Source organism: Podarcis erhardii (assembly GCF_964252035.2).
Source record: "Podarcis erhardii genome assembly, chromosome: 11".
In the NCBI taxonomy this organism is placed as follows: domain Eukaryota; kingdom Metazoa; phylum Chordata; class Lepidosauria; order Squamata; family Lacertidae; genus Podarcis; species Podarcis erhardii.
The window spans coordinates 22452007-22459721 of NC_138501.1; the positions used below are offsets into that span (position 1 = coordinate 22452007).

Consider the following 7715-nt stretch of genomic DNA (forward strand, 5'->3'; position numbering starts at 1 on the left):
ACTTAACAAACATTTCAAAACAATATTCGTTTAAATAATCCCACCAAAACAAATGATGCAGAAAATTTTACAACTTCAGAAATTTATATTATACAATTGCCCAGAACATGTTATTCTCTTACCGAGAGTTAAAGTGGAAAGCTGAACTATGTAGAAACCAAAAACCACAAAACAGCATATTTGCTAAAGAGTTCCCTCTTCAGTTAGTTCTAGCACTGGACAGTGCTCATCATCAGTTCACCTCCTAGGATAAAAGAAAGATTCAGACATGAATAGGTTTCTGTTGTGATCAAGGACAAGACAGCACATATATGCAAAAGTAGATTATGGGAAGATACAATATTGTAAGATACAGTAGCGATTTTTTAAAAAAGCAGCTTAATCCTACACACAATTACTCAGGACTAAGTCTCAGATAAGTACCCTTAGTAATATTGTTCTGAGTAATCGTACATGTGATTGGCTTGTAAGGAAGAAACATTAATTGGAGTTTGAAACTGAAGCTGGAGACTGAATATGAATCAAAGCTGGAAAACATATTAATTTCAAGGTCTATATAAACACGTCCAAAGAAGGATTTATTATTTATAGTGACATACTACATGCACAGAACTAAAGGTCATGTCTTACAAAGCATTGTATGTTTATTGCTTTTCAATGCATTCTATCTTAAACAGGATAAAAATAAGGTATCTGCAAGGCATCCAAGGGGTCTTAGGATATTGTGGCCTCTCTCTCTGCTGGTAGAGAATGAGGTCCATCCTGGAGACCTCTTCATTGCAGCCACAGGAACACCTGAAACCATCTCTTACACAATAGAGGGTAAACCAAGCAAGCCCTGTAGTTGTCCATTTCCACAACAATGGAAATATACACCAGTCCTGCAGCCACCGCTCTGGATTTTTCCATTCTTCTGCCACAAATTCCACTGCTCTGCTCCAACCCAATTGAAGCATGTTTTCTGATAAATTCCACTAAATTGAATGAGATTTACTGTCAAGTGCATACAATTCAGCTATACATGTGGTTAATGCTGGAAAATAATTTCCCAGAAATGGTTCCTTACAAATATCTGCCGCCTCACTCTCAGATCACATATCAAAATGCCAGAACCAAGAATATAACTAAATAATAAATATTTGCACCTGAACGGCCAAACACAAAAGCTGTTAAGGCTACCATAAACACAAAGTAAATAATATTGCCATTTGTCAACTCCAGTTTTTTTAAAAATAATCTGCCCTTGCTCCATGAGAACTGCATCCCCCTTCTTTCTGTTTGTTGACATGATAGTAAATTCAACTATTTTTTTTTGTTTTCTTTTAAAATTTAAAAACCCTTCACATCTTCAGATAAACAAACAAACAATTTATTATTTAGAAGTATTTATACCCAACATTCTAACCAAAGTTCTTGAGGTGGCTTACAGTATATTTAAAACATAATAAAATAGACGTTGCTACAATAGTCACCACAGGAAGACAAAGGTATATTTAAGTCCCTCTTCTTGTTCTCCAACTTTCCAAAATAATAATAATATGTATTTCTGCAGCTGAATCTACTGGCCTAGAACTGACTGCTTAAGCCTCTAGATGTTAGTTCCAGCCAGGCCAGGACTTCCACACTGGGTGGTTGCTGTTTATTACTCGTCTAGTCCCAGACATGGTAACAAAAGCAGGTGGTGCTGGGGAGCAAAATTGTTACATGCCTGCCACCCTTCAATTATTTTCTCTTTTAGCTTTAATGAGATCCTAAACATATTTTGGATTAATTAGGTCTGATGAAATTACCATGTTTTATTTATTCTACTCTCGCTCAAACCTAACGAACCTCTTTAATTGGATTAGCAGCATATATTGTATACCACCCTTCGTCCGAAGATCACAGGACTGTTCACAACATAAAAATACAAAATGAGAATGCAAAATACATAATAAAACAAAAACAGAACACAAAGTATGCAATAAAACAAAAATAAACCAATAGTACCCCTTCTACACTGTGGGTTAACCACACATGCTGTGGGTTAAACCACAGAGCCTAGCACTTGCCAATCAGAAGGTCAGCAGTTCAAATCCCCACAACGGGGTGAGCTCCCATTGCTCGGTCCCTGCTCCTGCCAACCTAGCAGTTCGAAAGCACGTCAAAGTGCAAGTAGATAAATAGGAACTGCTCTGGCGGGAAGGTAAACGGTGTTTTCGTGCGCTGCTCTGGTTCGCCAGAAGTGGCTTAGTCATGCTGGCCACATGACCCGGATGCTGTACGCCGGCTCCCTCGGCCAATAAAGCGAGATGAGCGCCGCAACCCCAGAGTCGGTCACGACTGGACCTAATGGTCAGGGGTCCCTTTACCTTTACCCCTTCTACAAACGTATTTGACAGGCCACAGAATGCTAATCAGCCAAAGAACTGCTTAGAGAGAAACTTTTTTGCCTGGAGCCTAAATATATGTAATAAAGGTACCAGGTGAGCCTCCCAGGGGTCAGCATTCCACAAACAGGGGGCATTGCAGAAAAGGCCTGTTCTTGTGTTGCCACCCTCCAGACTTCTCATGGAGGAGATACACGAAGAAGGGGTTCAGATGAAGTTTGCAAGGTCTGGTTAGGTTCAGATGGAGTGAGGCGGTCCTTGAGGTATTGCGGTCCTGAGCAGTTTAAGGCTTTATAGGTCAAAACCAGCACTTTGAATTGGTCCTGGAAACCTAAATTGGCAGCCAGTGCAGTCGAGCCAGGATCAGTGTAATATGCTCAAACCGTCTTGCTGTGGTGAGCAACCTAGCCACTAAAATTCTGCACCAGCAGAAGTTTCTGAACTGTCTTCATGCATAACATGTTGCAGTGATCTATATGACTTTATTTGTAAAACAAACTTGTATCATTCTAGTTTCACATTACCTTGACACCACAACGAAACTGCAACTGTAGATACATTTGTTCTCCTTTTTGCAGAATTAGGCAATTTAATATAAAAAGAACATAAACCTTTAGTTACTTCAAGAGCAAATCTAAATGAATGTTATTATAATAAAGAAGAAACAGAGTAATCCTGCTGGCTTTGTTAATAGCTCAAAAGGCATTGTTAGTAAGTATCGAAACTATTTTCATGGTTTGCACACTTTACAAAAAACTTAAGTCTGAAATGCAGCCTGCTCAAGGTCATTTGGTTCTGTTTAAGGAAGCTTGCAGGAGGAGCACATGCAATAGTTATCTGAACTCTAGATATGCAGCAGAAATCTTCATTTTTTAAAATATGTTAATCCCATTGTTTTTAAAGATGTTATTTGTACCTGTTTTTATGTAACTATTTCTTTGCTACATGTTTCAATTTTTAAAATGGCTATGTAAGTTTGTTTCACAAGGAGTTTTCTTGGAACATAAACACACATTGCATAAAACTAAATTATACCCAGAAGGGACTCATGGAAAGTATGGAGCTAAATATGTCACATCCATGAGTTTCAGTGAGTCTGCTTTGAGTAGGGCTAACACTGGATAGACTTTAGAAGAAGACAGATGGCAACAAGGACTTAATCTATTTGAAACTCGGAAGCATGAGAAGTAACTCTGTAACACTATTCCCAAAGAATTTCTACATAATCCAAGTAGAAACAAGGTTTCACATCTATTGCATTCTTTTTGTCACTGTCATACTTTCATGTTTATCCTTTGCTTCTAGACTAGTCATCATATGGTCTAATATTTCTGCTACCTATGGTTACAATCCTAAATATATTTATGGTACAACCCTAATCATCTCCATTCAGAAGCAAATTCTATTGAATTCCTTGTGGCTTTCTCCCAGGTAAGTGGGTTTAAGTTTTGCACCTTTAACTTGCCAGTAAATCCTGAAAAAGACGGGGCTTACTTTTAAGCCAACATAGTAGGGATGAAACTGCAATACCTCCCTTTTATAGCTTGATCCAATGCAGAATTAGGTGTGCTTAAACTCACATCTATTTAAAATAGCTTAGGGTCACCTAACTCTGTAACTTATCAGGCTGTTAATTTGATCTCCATTTGTTGTGCGAACAGCCTTCCTTCATCATCTCTTAACAACCAGCCTAAATATACCTGAGTCAACGGCTCTCTCAGACTTATTACACTTCAATGCCATTAATGAGTTCTAGTAAAATTTATTTACTTTAATGCTCAAGTATACCAGGTACCCTCTCCATGTCACTTGATGTCTCTAAAATGTCCTTGCCATAACAGTTAGAAAGCAGCTTATAGTGGACTGCAGAAAGACACATATCAGCAGTGTTGCTTCCCCACCCCCTTCAGTTGGTAGAGCATGAGACTCTTAATCTCGGAGTCGTGAAATTGAGCCCCACATTGGACAAAAGATTCCTGCATTTGAGGGGGTTTGACTAGGTGATCCTCAGAGTCCCTTCCAACTCTACACTTTTATAATTCTATGTATCATTTTATTCTGGGTACACAGTTAAAGTCACTTTTTTCTAGATGAAAAGGGCTAGTAAAATATAATAATAATAATAATAATAATAATAATAATAATAATAATAATAATAATTTCATTGTTGTTACCTCATGCCACTCCGGGTGGCTTCCAGCAGATATAAAAACATAATAAAATGTCAAACATTAAAAACCTCTAGATACAGGGCTGCCTGTAAAAATGCGCCGTTTACTGTGAAAACTTCCTGCTGAGCACTGACACCTTTCCCACCCACCCCTAGAAGAATAACACTGTGTATCAGACATCAATGAATGTGCAGCAAGTTAAGAATTGAGTGGATAACATCAAGCCAATGGTCTGTATGTGCAACAGACAGACTCCCAAGGCAGCTTGCCCCAGCTATTGTGGCAACGTTAATTTATGCTGCAAATACATACTTATGTGCTTGTAGCGGGTGGCGGAGAGACACACCCCACCATCCCACCGTCCCCCCAACCCTAGGGTTGCCACCTGTCCTTTTTAATACAGGATTGCCCTGCATTTCAATGTCAAACGATATGTCCTGTATTGACTCAGTCTTGTCATGTACTCCAGGTCCAGCTCCTCTCTGCCAAGTTAGGGGTCCTCTCCAAATGCATGCGTTTGAAAGGGTGCGCGAAAGGGCATGCATTTAAACTCTGGGTACCCAAGCGCAGGCAGATGTACAACTTTGTGTGTTTGTGTGCATGTGAGTGCCCCTGTGACAAATTCCAGATGGGCCATCCTGTTAGGCTGCAATAGATTGTAAGGGATTGCTTTGGAGTCACTTCAGCACCAGATTAAAAAAAGAAGAAAAGTCCCCCAACTGTCCTGCCCTGGTACATATTTTGCCAGGAAAAAAGCAAGGCGAAGGTCAGCTGCACTGCGCCTCCACGTGCCGACGCCCCCGCTGCTGCAGAGGCGAGAGAAAGAAGCGCCCGCCAAGGACTGGAGGAGGAGGAGGCGGGAAATGCGGAGCCTGACGACCTTGGCTCCCAGAGCCTCGTCGGCGCTGGCTGCAGCATAGCAGCCCAAGCGGGGCTGAGGGGAAAAGTTCCATCGCCCGCTGGGACCAGTTACGCAGCAGGAGCCACATGGACTTGTGCGATGCGCGGCATAAAAAAACCTCCCCCGGCTTCTATGTTAATGAGCACAACGTCGACCATTATTTCATTATTTGACTGGGTTGCTCCAACCACTCTGGGCGGCTGCGCATATATATATGCCTGTCTTCTCTTTAACTCAGCCCGTGTTTAAAAAAAATAAACATGGTCCACATATGAATTCAGGAGAAGACATAGATAGATAGACCATGTTAATTTTTTTAAAAAACACGGGCTGAATTAAAGAGAAGACAGGCGTCGTCTGTGAAGCCGCGCGAAAATAGGTTCGTCGAGGTGGCCTGAGGCGGAGTTTCTTCTACCTGAGCAAATAACGCGAAAGAACCCGGAGGAGAGAACAAAGCGCCTTCTCTTTTTTCCCCCGCTCCTTTTTAATTTTTTTATTTATTATTATTTGAGGGAGCCCTGCATTTATTATTTATTTATATGCATTTATTATTATTTACTTGAGGGAGCCCTGCATACAGAACCGGGACGCGGGGGGACGGAGGACGCCAGGGCTCCCTTCCCCTTCCCCTCGCGCCTCCGCGTGGGCAACTCAGGGAAGGCGAAGGCGGCGTGAGGAGAAAAACGGCAGTTGGGCTTGAGGGAGGGGGAGGGGAGGGGAACTAACGGAGGCACGCGCGCGCGCAACACACACACAGAGAAACTGGCCCCCGCGTGCCGTCCACCCTCAGCAACACGCTCTTTCCATTCTGGGCCCGCCCCCCTTTTTCCATTGGTGCCCTTCGGGGCAGCCTTGGAGACAGACTAGCAGTTTGGGGGCTGTGCGATGTGACGCGGTTTGGCGGGGGGGTTGTTTGGAATATCCCTCCCGCCGCCACCCCGATGTCCTCACCTGAGCCAGCCGCCGCTGCTTCTGCTGCCTCCGCCTCCTCCGCCGCTGTTATTGCTTTACTTCCTTCCCATTGAGAAAGGAGCAGGGGGCGCTGCAGCCGCGGCCACGCCCCCTCCGCCACCCTTGACCCCCTCAAGCCTCTTCCCCGCCTACGCTGCTTTGCCTCACAGTACACCTATTGTAGGCTCCGTAGAGAGATAAAGGGCTAGACAGGGAATTTCATTGTCTAGAGAAAGAACTTCCGGGTTTCCTTGGATGCTCTTTTCCTTTCCCACCCCCGCTGCGGGGCAAACGTGATACATCCAGGGCTTTCAGCGCAGCTATGATTGGGTAGCAGAGCATCGTCTCTCTCTCTCTCTCCCCGCCCACCCCTTCCCTGCAGAAGCAAGAGAGGAAGCCCACCCCTTTAAACCACGCTCCTTAATGCTCTTGAACAAAAGCAACGTGTTGCAAATGACAAATGCAACTTACATTTTTATTCCCGTGCTGCAAGCTGAAGAGGATGTGGTTGGGAGAGAGCTGCTGACGAAAGCCCAGCAGAGTCGCCAGCCAGGTCTTTGCACTGCGCTGTCAATTGAGAAAGGAGTGTGGATTATATAGGTCACTATAATTACTCTTTACATCGCAGTTAAAAAGCGAACGTGACTCGCTCGCTAATCCTATAGCATAGACATTTGCTTGGAAGTTAGTCCCAGGGTTTCCAACGGGGCTTGCTCCCTTCTAAGGGTGCTCCGTTGTCCATATGACTGATGAGTTTGCAACAACCTGCAACGTTCCCTAGGGTTGGTCTAGCATTGATGGGAGAGGGGTGCTTGAGAGAGAGCGCTTCGTAACAACTCTGAAATGCAGCTAAGTGTTTAATGTGTCCTTCGAAGCATTTATTGTTGCCAACATTTTGTATACCAGGGCTCCTAAGCAGCTCGTTGAAAGGCTGCAGTGGACTTGTTCTCTTGCTTCCCCCCACCCTCCGTCACTGTCCGTTGTGGAGCTATTCTGAATTTCTAGAAAAGTAATAATAATAATAATAATAATAATAATAATAATAATAATAATAATAATATCAACAGCAACTCCATACAAAACACACCTCAGGTTGCAGGAATCTTATTTCTAGTTAAAGTTCCCACATCGCCGCCAGAACTCGCCCAGCGCTCAGCTCGACGCAGACATTCTGCGTTTTCATACCAACGCGCTGCTTCTCCACCTCTTTCTCATCAACATAAAGTAGACATTCCTAGTAGAACAATAAGTTAGGCGGATGTAGTACTCTTCTTTTCCTATCTCTATGACGCCCGCACGCTTTCCTCCCTTCCTCTGTCGTCA

At 43.1% G+C, this 7715-nt stretch overlaps 1 protein-coding gene across 1 annotated transcript in view; it reads right to left on the bottom strand.

The window, feature by feature from the left end:
* Positions 1–6611, bottom strand: part of PPIP5K2 (diphosphoinositol pentakisphosphate kinase 2) — a 61518-nt gene extending 54907 nt beyond the window's left edge. Inside the window, exons 1-2 of the mRNA XM_081880333.1 lie at positions 6393–6611; positions 123–244 (exon numbers count right to left, since the gene is read on the bottom strand). The gene's annotated coding sequence lies outside the window, so the exon portion shown is untranslated. The remainder of the gene's footprint in view (positions 1–122; positions 245–6392) is intronic.
* Positions 6612–7715: the final 1104 nt, after the last annotated feature.